This window comes from Protopterus annectens, chromosome 1.part2, assembly GCF_019279795.1.
Source record: "Protopterus annectens isolate FY-2018-M chromosome 1.part2, PAN1.0, whole genome shotgun sequence".
Taxonomy (NCBI): Eukaryota; Metazoa; Chordata; order Ceratodontiformes; family Protopteridae; genus Protopterus; species Protopterus annectens.
In genome coordinates this window covers 327824840-327843788 of record NC_056727.1, presented here as the reverse complement: position 1 = coordinate 327843788, position 18949 = coordinate 327824840, and positions in this window count along the sequence as shown.

Here is an 18949-nt window from a genome sequence, read left to right as displayed (position 1 = left end):
GGGTGCTGACATCATCAGTGTTTAGACAGTGGAATATGCAGCATGTTTTGTGTAGTAAAAGTTGCCAAAAGGGACATTTCTCATACACGAAGGAATTGCACACACTACTTCCCCATACACAGTCACACACACACTGGGTACTTGCATGATTCAAACCCCTACCTAATTATGTTATAACACTAGTGAGAGACACATTGGCAGAGTGCGCTATTTGCATTACTGGGGGCATTGCTTTCTCCTGCTGTACATATAGGGTGCTGACATCATCAGTGTTTAGACAGTGGAATATGCAGCATGTTTTGTGTAGTAAAAGTTGCCAAAAGGGACATTTCTCATACACATGGAATTGCACACACTACTCTCCCATACACAGTCACACACACACTGGACACTTGCAGGATTCAAGCCCCTACCTAACTATATTATGACACTTGTTAGAGACGCAGTAGCGGAGTGCGCTATTCATATTACTGGGTATGATTTCTGCTCCTGACATATGTATAGTGTGCTGACATCATTATGGATGAAGAGGTATGTACATCTGTTACTATCCATCAGTAAGGGGGAGAGCATATCTATGCATTAACTTTGCACAGGCACAGTGGCCTACTGTACTGTGGAGGCAGACACCAAATACACTGTGGATAGCCTTCTGTATTCCCTAGGGACAACGGTCAGGTATTGCACTCTATGGGCCATATGTTTACCTGTCAGATGCACGTATCTGTTGCTCATATACTGTTTGTGGGTCTTTATTGCCATAGCCTTCCCTATCTCTATAAACAACATGTGTACTGTGGGAGATGTTTGCATATGAGTGGGATCCAGTACTTTACTTATGTCTCTGTTGTAACTTCACTGTGTGCACTGGGCAGATGTCTGTATTGTGGGAGGTTCCTGTGTTAACACATAGAAATGCCAGATATGTGTGTGCAACTGCTGAACTGTGACATGGCCTAAGTGTGTGTGCATGCCCAGTTCACAGTCTGTATGGCTTCTTGACTGCCACATCTCATTTATCTAAGTGTGCGAGCATGCCCAGTGTGACCGTTCCTTATGTTTGGATCTGTGGACCACCACATTTCTGTTTGTGTGTGGACGCCATCTATATATCACATGTACAATTGAGTGTTGGACATCAGGTTGTGTTCTTACTGCCCAACTGCTGTGTGTCTGAACCTAACAGGCATTATGCTGTGCCTGCAGGGTCGCCATGTGATAGTTTGCATACAGTTGTCATCATCCTTTCCTGCTGACCAAACAGTTGTATTGTTGTATAGTGTACTGGTGCAAAACTTTCACTGTGGTGGACAGTATGATCGGTTTCAGTCCTGTCACTGCTTGTAATGTTTATAGTGAGCACACCAGATTGGTTGAGGGCCAGTTGTGCAGATATGACCATGTTGCATTTTGTTCAGATATGGACAGCTTAGTACATGATTGTCCGACATTGTTATTGTATTCCACAACTTGTGTGGACAGTGAAAAACAATGGCCATGTGCCCTAGTCCATTTGTAATGCTAGTCAGAGAGTGTTTGTCCTTCAACACACATTTACTGGTGTTTGCCATGACATATGTCACGGTTAGTGTACTGTGCCTCTGTCTACCCATGACATACAGGTTATATCCAGGGTACACCTGCCATCTCCCATCCAGTCATCATGATTCCTCTGGATGACAGTCACTGAGGGACTCCCTGGATATCCTGTAGTGGGAGTTTAGTCATGAGTGGAGTGAGCTTCTGGGTTGTGGACCAATCAGTACAGCATGTCCTGTTTATGTCTGTGCTGGGGTTCAGGCCTGTCAGCTGCATAGGTCACCAGAATTCAGTGTTTACATGGTGCCAAACGTCCATTGATACCAGGTTGGTCATGGCTCTAAACATCAGGCACAGTTCACCTCCAACCAGGCAGTATGGCACAGTGTGGAGCTGCAGTTACTTTACTCAGGCGACACATGGCATCTGTTACAGCTCTGCAATCCTCCTGGTGGGGTATTTGTGTGGTCATTCCAGTTGCTGCAGGTGTCTGCTACGGTACATCCCACAGGGGCCATTGTACTCAATTGTGAGGCTGTAGTTTGTTTAATCAGCCAACACATGGCATCTGTTCGAGCTCTTTGATACTCCTGGTGAGGTACTTTTGGGGTCTTTCCAGTTGATGGAGGTGTCTGCTGAGGTACATCCCACAGGGGCCATTGTACTCAATTGTGAGGCTGATGAAGGATGACTGCAGAGCCACAATGACCTCCCCTGATCTAGAATTGACTACCTTCATGATTAGGTGGGTATATGGTATGTTTCTGTAACCACTACAGCCACATGCTTGTCCAATGCAAGATATCTATCAACTTGTGTCCCCAGGTCTCTTATTACTTCTTCAGTACTTAATGGGTTAACACCTATGTGGTAATTGGTGGGCACTTACTGTATATCCACAGGGGATGACTATACACTTTTCTGCAATTAGCTTGCTGACATGGCTATGGCACCAGTTGTCTGTTTCTATGTGGCCCTTTTGTGGGATGCTTGTGTCAGCTGGAGGGTCAGATATGGTGGCCAGTTTGTAGTCCTCTGCAAACTTGTTCAGACACAGTCCTTCCATGTTGGCCTGTACCTATGGGATATATATACCAAACAAGGGAGGTCCCAGGACCGAGCCTTGTGGGATGCCAGTTGTATCTGGTTTGTAGTCTGACATGGCTGCAGCATTTCTGACCATGTCAGTTCTGTCCTTGGGCTGGTTTGCAACCCCTCTACTGACATAGGGGTTTATATTTAAGCTGGTGAGCTTATCTATAATGAACACGTGGGGTATTGTATGGAAGCCTTTTGCAAGGTCCAGCTAGGCTGTGTGGACCACATTCCCTCATCAATGGCCTTAATGACTGTTTCAAATGAGTCAAACATGTTTAAGGGGCAGGATCTGCACTTAAGAAAGCCACAGTGGGTAGGGTCCAGTGTCAGTAGGTCCCCAATATCTTTATGTCTGAGGTACATGCTGATCCTTTCCATAGCTTTGCAGACCAAGCTTGTCAGGATTCTGGGGTGGTAGTTTGCAGTATCCATTCAGGCAACACCTTTGTAGAGAAGGACCACTGTTGTTGTACACTGCTCTTTGGGTACATATCCTGTGGTAAGGCTGACATTGAGCAGTAGTGTTATATGGTGTTACATTCTTCTTGGAGTCTATGTTGGACTCAGCCCAGGACACCATCTCGTACCATTGATGCTGTGTGTTTTGCTTTGTAGATGCTGGCTGTTACCTCAGCATCTGCTATGTCAGGGGGCCAGCACTCTGCTGGGATAGATATTTGGCATTTGGGGGGGGGGGTTGCACTGAACCTGTCAGGTTGGATGTTGGCAATGTGTGTCTGTTTGGTATATTGTTTGTATTATTTGAGTGATTCAGAGCATATCTGTGAATTCCCAACAAGGTTCCTACCATCAGTTAAGAAAGCCTTGTGATTATCCTTAGCGTTCTGTACAATTTGTATCTTCATAGGTTCATAGGTTCATACTAGGCTATCTGCCCTAGGGCATTTATAAGCCTAGCCAGAGTGTGTGTGGCTTTCGCCACCCCTTGCTATGTGAATATTATGGCCATTTAGGATTTACTTTACTGTGCCTCTGTCTAGACGTGACACAGAGAAGACACCCAGTGTACATGTACGATCACCCATCCACTTGGCAAGATTCCTGTTGGAGAGTCAGTGAGGGGCTCTGCCTAACATGGAGTGGGATTCCGTTCCGGGTGTAGGGAGCCTCTGGGTTATGTATCTGTCCCTCCAGCACATCCTATTTCATTATGTGTTGAGGTTGACATCTCTCGCTCTCACAGCTCTGATGGATTTGGGTTTTCTGGGGTGGAGCATGTCCATTAATCCTGTGTTGGACATGGCCTTGTACAACAGGCATACAATGCCTCTGCATAGGCAGTATGTGACTGCATACAGCTGGGGTGTCTACAGCCAGGCAGCATATGACATATATTTGAGACCCTCTATCCTCTTGGTGAGGTACCTTTGAGGTCTTTCTAACTGCTGCAGGTGTCGGGTGAGGTACATCCCAAATGAGGCATTGTACTAAATTATGGGCCTGATAAGAGAACAGTATAGGGGCACAATGACCTCTGTTGACGTAGATGTGATTCCTTTCATGATAAGGTGGCCAGTATAGAAGGTCTTCCTAGCCACGTTGGCAATGTGAGTGTCACATGACAGGTTACTGTCCACTTGTGTCCCTAGGTCCCTGATTACTCCTTCCATACGTAATGGATTACCACCTATGTGGTTATTTGTGAATACCTTGTTTGGTATTTGGTGAGACATTCATACTGTCCAGTGTCTTCAGGAAGGCTGAGTGGGGTTCCTGTGTGTGAGAGTGTGGTCTGTAGCATGCTACAGACTGTACAGCAGTTTTGCCTATGGCTAGTTGCACATGGGTGGTCTCCGATGCTTCATGCATTGTCAGTTACCTGTACATGTGGGTATCTTTGCTGAATATGGATACTCCCCCTCCTTTTATGGTTTGCTCCAGGTTTTGGGGCCAAGACGCATGATATGAGGTATAACCTGGTAGTGCTGGTGTGCTCTCAGGAACCTTGCTGCAGGTTTCTGTCACTACACAGACATCGATGTTCTCCATACTGGGGAGGGCCTCGGGGAGCATGCATCTTGAGGTTTAGATGTCTGGCATTGGGCAGCATTACCTTTATGTTTCTTTCCACTTATGTTTTCTAGGGAGGTGGGTTACTCTTTTCAGCCTTGCCTACAAAAGTCTCTATGGAGGTGGCAAGAGCCTTAGCCAATATCCAGACACCCAGGGTTGACAGGTGCAAGCCATCCCTGGCAAAGCAGCGCGGCCTGTCAAGCATGACATCCCAAGCGGACAGACATTGGATCCCCTTGGAATGACACCAGTAATTGTGCCACTTGTTAGAGCTGATCATTCTGTGTTTGTACTGTGGCATCATTCTTGATGATGGTAGGATGCTGCCCAAGGTCAGAGTCATACCGGCCTGGCCTACATAATCGGAGAACTCATCTATGTCTCTTTTCATGTAGTCCGGGGAGGTACGTCTCAGGTCATTCACACCAGCATGGACAATGACTGCATCATATTTGTACTTGCTTTGGGGTGACCTGCGTGCTTGTGTTATGTGGTGTATTGTAGCAGCCTACAGGCAGCTTACTGTACCCTTTCCCTTGTTCAGTTTGGTGAGCGGGTCAGCAGTGAGTCTGACTATGGAGTCACCTATTACAACTGTATCAGGCATATTGTTTTTCCTTCTGGCCTGTGACTGTTTGGCACACCAGATTTGTGTACTATGTGTTGCATGTGCTATGTTTGGAGATAATAGTTGCTTGGGTGTCTGCTTTGGAGGCCTCTGTTGATGTGGTGTGTTTGTAATTAGAGCCTCCGGGAATGTTTTTCTGTGTTTATGTCTTTGGTTTGCAGTTGTGATAGGTCTATGTGAGACTGTGTTTGTGGTGTGTGTGGTTACCGTCTCCTCCTGACTAGTTTTGACAGTACTGAGTTGAGAGAGCTCAGCCTCCGGTTTGGATAAATGGTTGCATCTCTCACATATATTTGTATTTCTTGGGGGGAGGAGAGGGTTGTCTGTGTACATGGGGCAGGTGTAACATTGCCTCAAGATTCACAGATTCAGCTTGTTGTAGCTGGCCTTAGTGGATTGTATGAGTGGACATATTTTATTGCCATAATACTGATCAGAGATTACTTCCCTTTTTAGGTTTGCTCTATCATGTAGTAGCTTCCTCATTCTCTTGCATGGTTTGGTAATGGCTGGGGTCCACCATGCCAGATGCCTGCGTGTATGGCATTGTGTCTTCGTTTTATTTGGGATTGCATAATCCAAGCATTCCTGGCAGTGTTCATGGAATGCATGTATAATGGGTTCTGAGGTGTGGCCCATATTTTGCACAGGCACAGGGCCTTTACTGGATTCCACATCAGTTTGGAGGAGTGCAACATTTGCTTTACACATGTTTTTCACTGTGGTTTTCTGGCCAGGGACTGTGGTCGGGATGTGTATATCCAGTGTGATTACTCTATGGTCTGATCTTACCAGTGAAGGATACACTTCTCAACTGGCCATACAGTACCCATGTTGCTGATTATCACATCCAGTATGCTTACCCCTCTTGTGGGAGTGGTACGTTGTTCCTGAGCATTTTGGTTTATGGATTTTAGGAACCTTTGTCCTAGGGTGTTGGAGCTAGAATAATGCTCCCAGTCTATGTTTGGGTATTTTCAGTCACCCAATATAATGTGGTTTGGAGAGCTTGATATATTCATGTATTCCAACATAGGCTAAGTGCAGTTCCTGGTGTTAGGATGGTAGTCTGTAGCAGGCTATAAACTGGGAGGCAGTTTTAGCCACTGTTACTTGACCATGGCTAGTCCATGCTGCTTCCTGTTGTGGTACCAACATGGGGGTGTGGTTATCCTTGACAATTATTGCTAGTCACCCTCCTTTTGTAGCTTGTTCCATGTTTTGGGGCTGTAAAGCACAGTATGAGGTATAACCTGGTAGTGTTAGGGTGCTGTTGTGAGCCTTGACCCAGTTTTCTGTTACAGAACAGATATCAACATTCTCCATGCTGAGGAGAGTTTAGACTGCATGCATCTTGCTGTTTAGACTTCTGGCATTGGGTAGCACTACATCTAGGTTCTTATCCCTTGTGATACCTATGGAGGTGGGTTTGTGTTTTGAGCCTTACCTATTCAAGGCACGCTGGGGGTAACAACAGCCTTTGCCAGTATCCATAAGGCCAGGACTGATAGGTGCACACCACCCCTAGCAGGTGGAGCATCATGTCGTGCTCAGCATGTCATCCCAGGCTGGCACGCATTGGATCCCCTTTGACTAACAGCAATACTTAAGCCAGTTATTGCAATTCATCATCTAATCTTCATATTGTGGCATCATGCTTGGTGAGGGTAGGATGTTAGTCAGGGTCATCAAGTTTGCATATACTACATGGTGTTACATTGCTTAACACATGGCAATCATGCCTCAGGTGGTGCTGCAGGGCTGCCTATGTTGGATGCACATACTATACTCCCTGTACATGTTTGAAAGTAGGTTGTGTCAACTTAGGCGTCTCTTTTACTATATGTGTGAGTCGGAGAGAGGTATCATTTCCAGGGTCCCTACTGAGCCAGTGTATGTGCTATGTGTTGCCGCTTTGCCAAGGCCAAGGCATACTGGGCACGCCTCCTTCTGCCTACTGGGGCAGGTTCAGGTTGTTCCTCCTCCGAGTCATGCTCTGCCTGTGATTGACTTGGCAATGGTGGGGGGCTGTTTGACCCAGCTCTATGCTGATCCTGCTGCAGCTGTTTTCGCAGAATCATATTATGTAGCATAGCACATACCATGACAATTTGGGAACATGTAGTTGGTGAGTATTGCAAGGCTCCACCAGATGTGTCCAGGCACCGGAACCATGACTTGAGCAGCCCGAACACACGCTCGATTACATTTTGTGTTTGTGCGTGTGCCTCATTATGGCGTCCCTGTTCAGGTGTGTGTGCATTTCTGATGGGTGTCATCAGCCACTGCTCCAGTGCATATCCAGCATCCCCTACTAAGTGACCATTGGGATGTCCCCACTGGCAAATGTCTGGTACAGCTGCGTCAGATGCCAAATATGGGAATCATGGTAGCTTCCAGGGCAGCCAGCACACAAATTCATTATTATGCCCTGGGCATCACACACGACCTGGCAGTTGATGGAGAGGAAGCCCTTGCGGTTAATGTAGGCCCTACCCCGCTCACCAGCTGGTGCTTTGATGCATATATGCATGCAGTCTATTGCACCCACTACCTCAGGGTATTCCGCTATTTGCTGGAAGAGACGCATATTGCTGGCCAATGCCTCACGGGAATTGGGGAAATATACATGATCTCCGACATGTGCTGACATGGCATCCAGGAACTGGTGCAGTACCCTGGATGCTGATGCCTGTGAGATCCCCATCATATCACCAGTTGGCCTCTGGAAGGTACCTGTTGCTAGTATTCTTAAGCCAACACATACCTTGGTTTCCACTGGGATGGGTTCCCCTGTGTTGGTTCTGTGTGTGAGGCGTGGCCTGCACAGCTCAACAATTTTCTGCAGGAGGTCTCTGTCCACTCTATAGCGCTCCACTATCTCCATCTCATGTAACTCCTGGTAGGTGACCCTGGGCCTGTACACTCTTCTCCGTCTCCTCACTGTGGGTTGTCTGGCAGCATTTGCATTGTCACCACCCTCAACAAGTCGACTATGTCTCCTTATGACAGCTATGGCAGCCCCTAGCATTTTTGGTCTGAGTGAAGCTTTTTCAGTTTTCACTTCTAATAGCTTACTCCTGTCTTGCAGTGTCTCTTGAGAGAATCATACTGCACTGCTGTTTGCAGACTTTTAAGTGCTGGGCTGGGCTAGTATTCTGCCTGTGTAATTGCCTGCTTCTAATTGTTTTCACCTGCTAGCTCCAGCAGTATTCCCTGCTAGCTTCCTACTATTTCTGTTGCTTCCTTTTTCCTTTCTGTTTCCTTGGGGGGAGCAACGCGCATACCAGCGGAAACATGCTCACAGTGGCTTACACGTGCGCACACATGCTTACACGGTTTAGAATCTACTTATTTGGGTTAAAACGCGCGCACACCAGTGCAAACAGTCTTACAAGTCTGCCTACAGGTTCCCACATGCTCAGTCTACCTTACACGAGCACACACTGGCCTACTCGCGCCTCCTGGCGCGCACACGTGCGCATGCACGCCCAGCAAGAAACTTTGGTGTTGGCAACAGTGTACACCTTCCATTTCTTGACTTTCCCATGCTTATCTTGTGGCACTCCCCTTTCCATGATATGTGTCTGACATCTGTCACGTAACACTGACCTCCAATGAACTGCATTTCTTTCTGCCATTCCCCCCTGTGATGTCACCTATCTCCTACTCTGTTCCTCCCCCTTATGTAACTCTTACACTACTCGGAATGTGCTCATTTGCTATGTGACAGTGGGATTCAGTATCCTAACACTCATTTACATAGGATTGCTACTAATGCTTAGTTACATGTCTTAGACTCAGCTTCCCCCCTTAGCAACCACTAAACGGTGGCCATGTTGTTTTTGGTCTGCTGGTCCCTGCATTGTATATCCATGCATTGCATAAAACCACATTTGTGGGTTTATAACCTTACTTTTTATGTTTTATGTAGCGCAGCCAGTTTGCGCGGGGCTGCGCTGCATTTAAAAAATTAATTATTTCTCATATTTGCATCAGGGTACCTTGCCAATGGCCACATATTTGGCCATTGGCATGCTGCCTGACACATATGCACCCTTTATTTGGAGCTGACATGGCTCCATTGTGTTATTTGCAGAAACGTACTCAGTTGTCAACTGAGTACATTTCTGCAGCTAACACGACTCTTACACGGGCTGGTTTGAGCTTCGTGGATCGCTAATCTACCTCATTTGCATGCCTTTCAGCTGCAAGTGGGGTGATTAGCATATCCACGCCCTGCCCGTGTAAGAGTCGTTTTAGCTTTCTCTTACACGGGATTTTGGGCTGTTCCTGGATCGCGATGGCTGCATGGAGTCTTACACAGCTCTTAGACTCCGTGCAAGCCATCGTGAATCCTGCCCACTGTGTTTACTGTGATGTATAAAAATTGGTTTAAGACCTAGAACCTAAAGAATACCATCACTATAAAAATATATTGTGCTAAAGAATTTGCCATTTAGACTTGTTTCATAATCCCTATGGTTCCAGAGATATGAACATTTATTTGATATGCAAGGACATAATTTGATTCTGTCAAAAGGCTTAGGCTCCAGTGCAAACTTCCTAAGCTCCATTGGAGTGAATGAGTTAAAATATTTTAAATTGACTGTTTCTCTCCACTAGAACAGTACCTTACTGTACTGTGGTGGTTTCACTTTCACAAAACTTTTATCCCACCCTGGAAAAGCTTGTTGCACTCTCCAATTCACTGATGTCATCAAGGCTACTGAATAAAGATAGTTTTCTGGCCAATTCCCTCCCCCAAATTGATATTACCACGACAGTCCTAAAACCTACCCATACTGTGATGTCACAGCTCCCTGGTCTTTCCCCTTCCCATACAGAAAGTAAAGGCTAGAACAATGAAAGAATACATGAGTCAAATCTCCTGCTGTGAACTGTCAATCACAGCAGTTAACAGCTCAAATTACCCTTGGCACTTTGACAGCTAGGGAAGTAAGGTGTGAAGGGGGATGGGAGATGAATCAAAGTGATACAATTCAGGCTTCACAAAAGACTGCAGTTTAGCCATTCTAAAAATAAGCAGCAGTAAAAAGCACTTTGAATGTCTTTCTGTGGCATTTGCACTATTTATGTTTTAAGTAGTCATTGAATGGCATGAACTGTTACTTAAAATTGACTGAAAGCAATGTATGCATGTAAAATCAATGCAGTGACAGGAGCTTTAGGAAGAAAGAGGCCTGCGTGATGTAATTTTTACAGACAAACACTGCATTGTGGGATACCTAGAGACAGCCTAAACAATCAGAATTACTTCAAGATGCCATAGCCTATGTGGTCAGATTCATAAATTACATATAAAAATATTAAAAAAAACTGTAAATAGTCCCAGAGTGGTGTTAAAATGCAGGAAACACCAAACCACGATGAAATAAATATGTTTTTGAGTCTGTGGGTGCAGTTCTCCTTTAACTGGTTGATTCGTAAGAATATGAAAGTGGGATTTATTCAGGAAACTGAATTGAAAGTTACTTCTTTATGACCCCTAGAGAAATAGTTGAAATTGGAGATTCTGTTTAGTTGTGCTGGACTGGCAAAAAGAGGTATAGCTCTTTTGTTACACAAGTACTTTAAATGGACTGTGCTTTAACCCCATTCTCATTTGGATGATAAATAGCTTACAGTAATGGTGATAACTAATATGGGCAAATGATTTTAGCTAACTATTACTGCTCCAATGAGGACTGGATCTTGGCCTGGGTTTCTTTACTTACAAGATTATAAAATACCAAGTTGGAGGAGATTCCTATTATTATTAAGTTGTGACTTTAATGTGTTTTTTTTACCCTCTGTTAAACTGTTGGCCTTTTGGAGTACTCCAATACTCCCATTAGACATAGGCAGTGAGGGATGCCATAAATTATCTAAAGCCACTTGATAAATGGTGTTTGTTATATCTTAACTCCCTGGTTTTTATTCACTTTAGCTGTACCTAAGGTATGGTCAGTAGGCTGATTATGATGTTTATTTCCAGAAGTTTGACATTATCTATTCTGAGGCCTCAATTTTGTCTATTCTTTCTCAATGCCATACTTTACTGCCCTGTTTTTTGGGGTTAAATACCATATTCCCTTGTCAACCAGATTGAGAGTTTATCCATTATAGATAAAGTGGAATAAAGCCAACATCACACATCTTAAGACAGAAGTGGCAAACTTCACAACACCCATGCAGACAGAAAATAGAGGTACGACTGCTGAATCTTACACAAATGCACTTTATAAGTAGTTACATGAGTGCATGGATCGTGCTATCCCTAACAGAACCCAAGATGCTATCCCCCAAGAAAAGGAAGCCAATCTGGAGATCCCCTGCTATAAACAAACTCTACAACAGAAGAAAGAAACTGTTGCAAAAAAGAGTAAAATTCCATGATTGGAGGAACTCCCTGGTCAGCCTCAATAAGAAGCTGAGATCCCTCATAAAATCCTCCAAAGCTAGTTACAAAAACAAAATTGCCACTGATTCTAAAGACAACCACAAAGCATTCTATAGCTATGTCAAGAATCTCAATGGCAACACTCAGATCTGCTCTAAGTTATAGCACAATGGCACTAAATATACAGAACCAACTGATATTGCCAAAATCCTTTCAGATAGGTTCAGTGCTAACTTTACCCCCCTCTCGCCACCTAAAGGGCCCATCTCTATACTGGAAGAATGCAAAGTTCCTGTAATCACGGCTGCGCAGGTAAAAAACACACTCTCCAAAGCCAAGAACACAGCATCCATGACACCTGACAACATCCCAGACTGCGTTCTACATGAACTACAGAATGAATTGGCACCCCACCTAAGTACTATGTTCAATCATAGCCTCAGCTCAGGCTTTGTGCCTACTGAATGGCGCACAGCAACAGTTATCCCACTCCACAAAGGGTGAGCCACCACGGACCACGGGAACTACTGCCACATGAGCCTGATGAGCCTGGTCTGCAAGTCTATAGAACGTATCATCATGGAACTTATAAACAATGACACTGGTAATCTCCAAACTCTGGATCCCACCCAGTTTGGGTTTGTAAAAGGCAGATCATGTCTCCTAAACCTGATAGACTTCTTTGAAGTGGTCACCAAAGCCGTAGATGAGGGTAAGGTGGTTCACACAGCCTATCTAGATCTCGCCAAGGCTTTCGACACCATCCCACACTCTGGAATTATAGATAAACTCACTAAATGAGGTATAAATCCCTATGTCACAAGATGGGTTGCCAACTGGCTCACTGACAGAACCCACACTGTGAAAGTAGCAGACTCCAAATCCAACTTTAGACCAGTGACAATTGAAGTACAACAGGGTTCAGTCCTGGGTTCTCTCCTGTTTGGTATCTACTATTCTGAAGTACAGGCAAACACAGAAGATCTTTGGCTAATGAAGTTCACAGATGACTGCAAACTAGGAGCAATAATCAAAACTCCTAACTATGTGGACATCCTACAAAAGGGCCTCACTGAGACAGATGCCTGGTGTCAAAGCCATGGCCTCAAGCTCAATGCCAAAAAGTGCATTGTCATCCCTTTTGTTAAAAACTCTGTACCCATGAACTACCACATAGGCGGTAGTCTACTTAACACCAAAAGTGTGATAAGAGACCTTGGGACACAGGTGGACAGTAATCTCTCCTTTGATAATCACATCGCCACAGTAGTCAGGAAATCCTTCTACATGGCACATCTCATCACAAAAGGTTTCTCATCCAGGAAAAAAGAGATCATTGTTCCCCTCTACTCATCACTCATTAGACCCATTATAGAATACAGCACCCCTTTTGGTATGTACCTCGCAAGACATCTACAATAACTGGAAAGGCTGCAGAAATACCTCACAAAAAGGATTACCGGCCTCAAACAGATGCCCTATGCAGACCGTCTCAAAAAACTCCAACTTTACTCCATTGCATATCGCCTACTCAGAGGCAATCTCTGCCTAACATACAAAGCTATGTCAAACCCAGAGCTGTTGGACATGCTCCACTTAAAGAAATCCCAATCCTTCTGAGCTACATGCTCTAGGGACCTAAACTTTGTCACCACAATAAACAGAACATGCTGTTGGGATAGATTCCTGTCCCAGAGACTTCCCATACTCTGGAACAAACTACCTATCTATATCAAACAAAGCTCCTCATTAGCACTCTTCAAGAAAAATCTTGATGATTGGATGGGAGATAGAAAATACACCCCGGGGATCCCTTCTGTGGCTCTGCTCAACAGAGGCACAGGAAAATAATTTTCTTGGGTGGCAAAAGCCAGGGTACCTTTTTGGCTAGGTTTATATAGGCCCTAGGGCCAATAGCCTAGTACCTACCTATGAACCTATGAACCTATAAATATAAACTTATTGCTACTTCAAAAAATAATTATTGGAATAGTCAATGCTTTTCAGGTCTCTGCCCAGCTGTATGGTGAACCTCGTTTAAGTGGGATTTGCGGCAATTATGTCAGCAAATACTGCAGAGAAGGCACACACTGGTACTCTGGAGCAAGAACTGAAAGATTTGGAGTTAGAATACAGAAGGTCATGGTACAAGGACAGATCTCTCATATTACAGCTTAACGCATGTAAGCTAAGATGTCGAACAAGACTGTATTCCTTAGTTCATAAAAATAGGATAGGTATAAACTTTTTTCATTGGGTGGGGGAACTGACCTCCTACAGAACTACTTCTCACAGATGTTAGGAGCATTCACAGGAGTGCACTATAAATAATAATAGGAAACATTAATCAGAGATGTTTACCATCCCTTTTTATGTTTAACTTATTAAAATGTCTACATATATGGAAGGATGGATATATGACAGCATTCCACTTTGTATTATAGTCTGAAGTCTGGTCAGGGGGATGGGCATTGCTAGCAGTGTGCAGCCTCATAAGCCAATTACATTCATATGGTATGGTAATGGAGCAAAGTAATGTGTCTTTTGTCCAAAGTTATTGACTCTATTAAGATGGTAAGTAGGATGCCTTTGTCTAATTCACTGGATCTTCACTTCTGGCTATTGGCTATTCCATCTACAAGATTTCTTGGTTTGTTTACCAGTTAGTGCTGGATTTAGGTTAAAGTTGCTTCACTACTTAAGTTTGTTTTTAGGTTTTTGGAAATCATTTCCCAAAGATTAGATGTATCATCATCATGCAATAACATTTAACTAATTAGTTAAACTTAGAGCATGGTTACATGATGATTTGAACACACCAGAATAGATCGAGTTCTTATTTTTACATATATAGTGGGTTTCTGGATCATGGTTATTGGTCTGTATTATATTATTCTTTTTATTTTATTTTTTTTCTAAGTCTCACCAGATGTTACAAACCTCTTCTTGTTTACTGGGTGATATGCTAAAACTAAAAGTTGGCTTTTAGTACATATAAAAGGAGGCTTCTGAGATCTTCTGTCTGACATGGTGACAGTAATACACCCCCCCCCCACACACACACACACACACACACACACTTTTATGGCTCTTTCATCTGTGCATTGTAGGCAGCAATAAAACATTTCTAGCAAACTCCCATTATCAGTTGGATTTCTAAAACTATCTAAAACTCATTCTAAAATAGTTTGCTTACTGTTTGGTTTGGATTCAATAATATTTTCACTGCTTCTGCTAATTGCCCGACGCATTGGCATGAAAGGTATAATTCAGAGATATATATAGTCACAGTAAAAGACTCAGTATTAGTTAGCATTTTTCTGAATTAAACATTATGCTGTCAGATGTGATCCCACTAGTGTCCTCCCTAAAAGCTTATGCATTACATAAGCAAAGATAGTCCCTTACATGCACACATTCGCACACACACACACACACACACACACACACACACACACACACACACAGCAATTCATCAACAAATAAGCCCACCATACATTCAATAACATTCATGGAAACACTGACCGCCAGATTCTCTATGCCCTGCATGGCGTGCATGATTAGTGCAGGAGCTCTAGCAGGCAATATGTCTGCCGTGCGATCCAGGAACAGCCTGCAGGGGAATGCATGAGAACTCCTGCACTAATCATGCACGGACTAAGCCCTGGTATGCAAATCACCTCATTTTTAGGAGAAAGTCATGCAAATGAGGTGATTTTGCAATCCAGGAAGCTTGCAATAGTTTGTGCAAGAGTAGTGCTATCTGCAGAAATGTACTTGGTTTCTGCAAAATCCGAAACAAAGCTATGACAGCTCCAAATAAAGGCTGCATATCACTGAGGAAGCATGCCAATGGCCAAGTATAAAGCCATTGGCATTGCAAACAATAAAAAAAATTAAAAAAACAACTTTTACTTTTTTTTCACCGATCTCGGCTGTTTAAGCATAGGGCAGCGGCATGCAAACGGGATCAGGGGGAAAATAATAAAATAAACCTAAAATAAGCATTCTAACTAAAATCAGTATTCTGCCGTGCAAGTCAATGGCAGGCAGAAGACAACCTGGCCAGTGAGTAATGGCTGCTAAGAGGGGAGGCTCAGTGTGAGACATGTAACTATGCATTAGCAGGCAATCCTATGCAAATGAGGGGAAGGATAGGGAATCCCAGTTTTTCCCAGCATGTGAGTCAGGTCCCAAAAGTGTAAGAGTATGAACAGCTAGGTGCAAGACTAGGATGTAGGTGAAAACATGGAGGGGGGGTGTCAGGCATACTGTAAGCAGATTGGAGCCCTGTGGCTTGGATTTGCTCATAGCCTAGCACAGCTAAGCTAGGGGGTGTGCGTAAACTTGTAAAAACAAAATAAACGTAAACCTGCCTAGCACTCTTTACAAAGCCTAAGTGGATGTGCGTGCTGCATACCAGGTTTTAAAGAAAAAAAAAAGTAAACCAGGAAATAGCAGCTCTGTGCTTATTGGAGCGCACCCCTGGCCTTAAACAGGAAGGCAATGGGAATGGAAAACAGCAGTAGGAAGGTAATCAAGGAGAACTAGCTTAGCTGGCAGGTGAAATGTATCAGAATCAGCCAATTACACAGGCAGCAGACCAGCCCAGCCCAGCCCAGCACACCACTATAAACTATGCAAACACCTTTCCCCCTTGTTTTTTCCCAAAAACTCTACACCACCGGTGTATACAAACAGGGAAATTTTACAAAACGAAAGCAAGACAAAAAATGTTAGGGGCTGCTTTTGCTATCATAAACCATCATGTGCAAGAGGCTGAGGGTGGTGAGGATGTGAATGCTGCTGACCAACCCACAATAAGGAGATGGAGAAGAGTGTACAGACCCAAGGTAACCTACCAAGGGCTACATGAGCTGGAGATAGTAGAGCGCTATAGGGTGGACAGGGACCTCCTACAGTAAATTGTTGAGCTGTGCCGGCCACGCATGACACACACAACTAACAGAGGGGAACCCATCTCAGTGGATACCAAAGTATGAGTAGGCCTAAGAATACTAGCTACAGGTATCTTCCAAAGGTCAACTGGGGATATGATGGGGATTTCACAGGCATCAGCATCAAGGGTACTCCACCAGTTCCTGGATGCCATGTCAGCACATGTTGGTGAGCATGTATATATCCCCAACACCCATGAGGCGTTGGCCAGCAATATGCGTCTCTTCCACCAAATAACAGAATACCCTGAGGTAGTGGGTACAATAGACTGCATGCACATATGCATCAAAGCACCACCCGGTGAGTGGGGTAGGGTCCACATCAACTGCAAGTGTTTCCCCTCCATCAACTGTCAGGTCATGTGCGATGCCCAGGGCATAATAATGAATGTGTGTGTTGGCTGCCCTGGAAGCTATCATGATTCCCACATCTGGCATCTGATGCAGCTGTACCACAGATTTGCCAGTGGGGACATCCCACATGGTCACCTAGTGGGGGATGCTGGATACGCACTGGAGCCATGGCTGATGACACCCATCAGAAATGCACACACACCCGTGAACAAGAACTCCATAATGAGGCACACGCACAAACAAAAATCATAATACAGCATGTGTTTGGGATGCTCAAGTCACGATTCTGGTGCTTGGACACATCTGGTGGAGCCTTGCAGTACTCACCAACTACATGAACCCAAATTGTTCTTGTATGTGCCATGCTACACAATATGATCCTGCGGAAACAGCTGCAGCAGGAATAGCATGGGGCAGGGCCACACAGCCCCTCACCATTGCCAAGGCCTACACAGGCAACAGAGTGACTCGGAGTAGGAACAACCTAAGCCTGCCCCAGTAGGCAGAAGGAGGTGTGCCCAATATGCCCTGACCTTGGCAAAGAGGCAATGCATAGCACATGCACTGACACAGTAGAGACCCTGGGAATGACACCTTTCTCTGACTCGCACATACAGTAAATCGGATGCCAAACATGACATTACCTGTTCTCAACCATGTATAGGGAGTGTACTATGTGCATCTGACATAGGCAGCTCTGCAGCACCATCCTCAATACTGGGACACCCACAAGGTAAGTGACTCACACATGCCAGTTGGGGGGGGGGGTCACATACCCAACAACAGTCACAGCCAGCAGGACAGGTGTAGACAAACACAAAAAAATGTTGTACTATGGCTTCTGAATGTGGCCTCTGGGTAACCCCCCAGGCCTACACAGACAGACTACAGCAGGCCATGCAGTTGGATGTCAGTTGTGAAGGCTAGGAAGTCAGAAACTAATATGTAGGTAATTAAAAGCTAAGATCTGTAGTACACTGGTATGCCTCTAGCCAGCATGATAGGTAAGACTATAGACTGAAATGGAGTACCTGACATACCAGTACAGTCCTAGCAAATGTGTACAAGTGTCAGGTGTGGCCCCTCATCCTACGTAGACTTATAGTAACAGTCAGGTGTGCCCCCCCCACTCCTGTGTAGAAATGTAGAAATAGTCAGGTGTGCCCCCCCATCCTATATACAAATATCGTAACAGTCAGGTGTGGCCCCCCCATACCTGAGTAGAAATGTAGAAACAGTCGGGTGCCCTCCCCCCCGCTATGCAGAAATGTAGCAATAGTCAATGCCAACTGACCGATGGATACCCTGCAGACACATCAGCTACCTGTAGATATACAACACAAAGGTCAGCACCGCAGTAAAAACTACCTAGACTTGATCCACACATGCAATACAGACGGCCATACTGGGCATGCTCACACACAAACATATGAAGGCCATGTCTGCAAACACCAGTGGACCAGACATATCTGTCAGTCACAGTTCTTAGTGCAGACATGTCAGTATGTATCACTCCTGCCTTACACACACAGTGGATAGGAGTACAGACATATATGTAAGGAAACACACTATAATAAGCCAAAGGCAGATGGACATACATGTGTGGAAAAGGGAGACCGTGACAAGGAGCCATCCAGCCCCGTCCCACCCAGCACACAGCCAAAGGACCCCAAACACATGAGGTGCAGATGTCACCCACTGCAGATAATAGCCACCAGTATCTGTCAGCATTACAGACTATGTGTTGCACGTGCCAGCTGTGCAACATGACTGTACAAGGAAGTAGTCATGTAGTAGCTGTATACACGTGCCTGTGACATACGACCCCGTGTGTGCCCACATGTGGCGTGTCAACCCCTAGATGAATGGGTTCTGGCTCATGCACACACCGCCCTCCCTATAGCCCTACTATGACAAGCCTGCTGAGGTTATCCA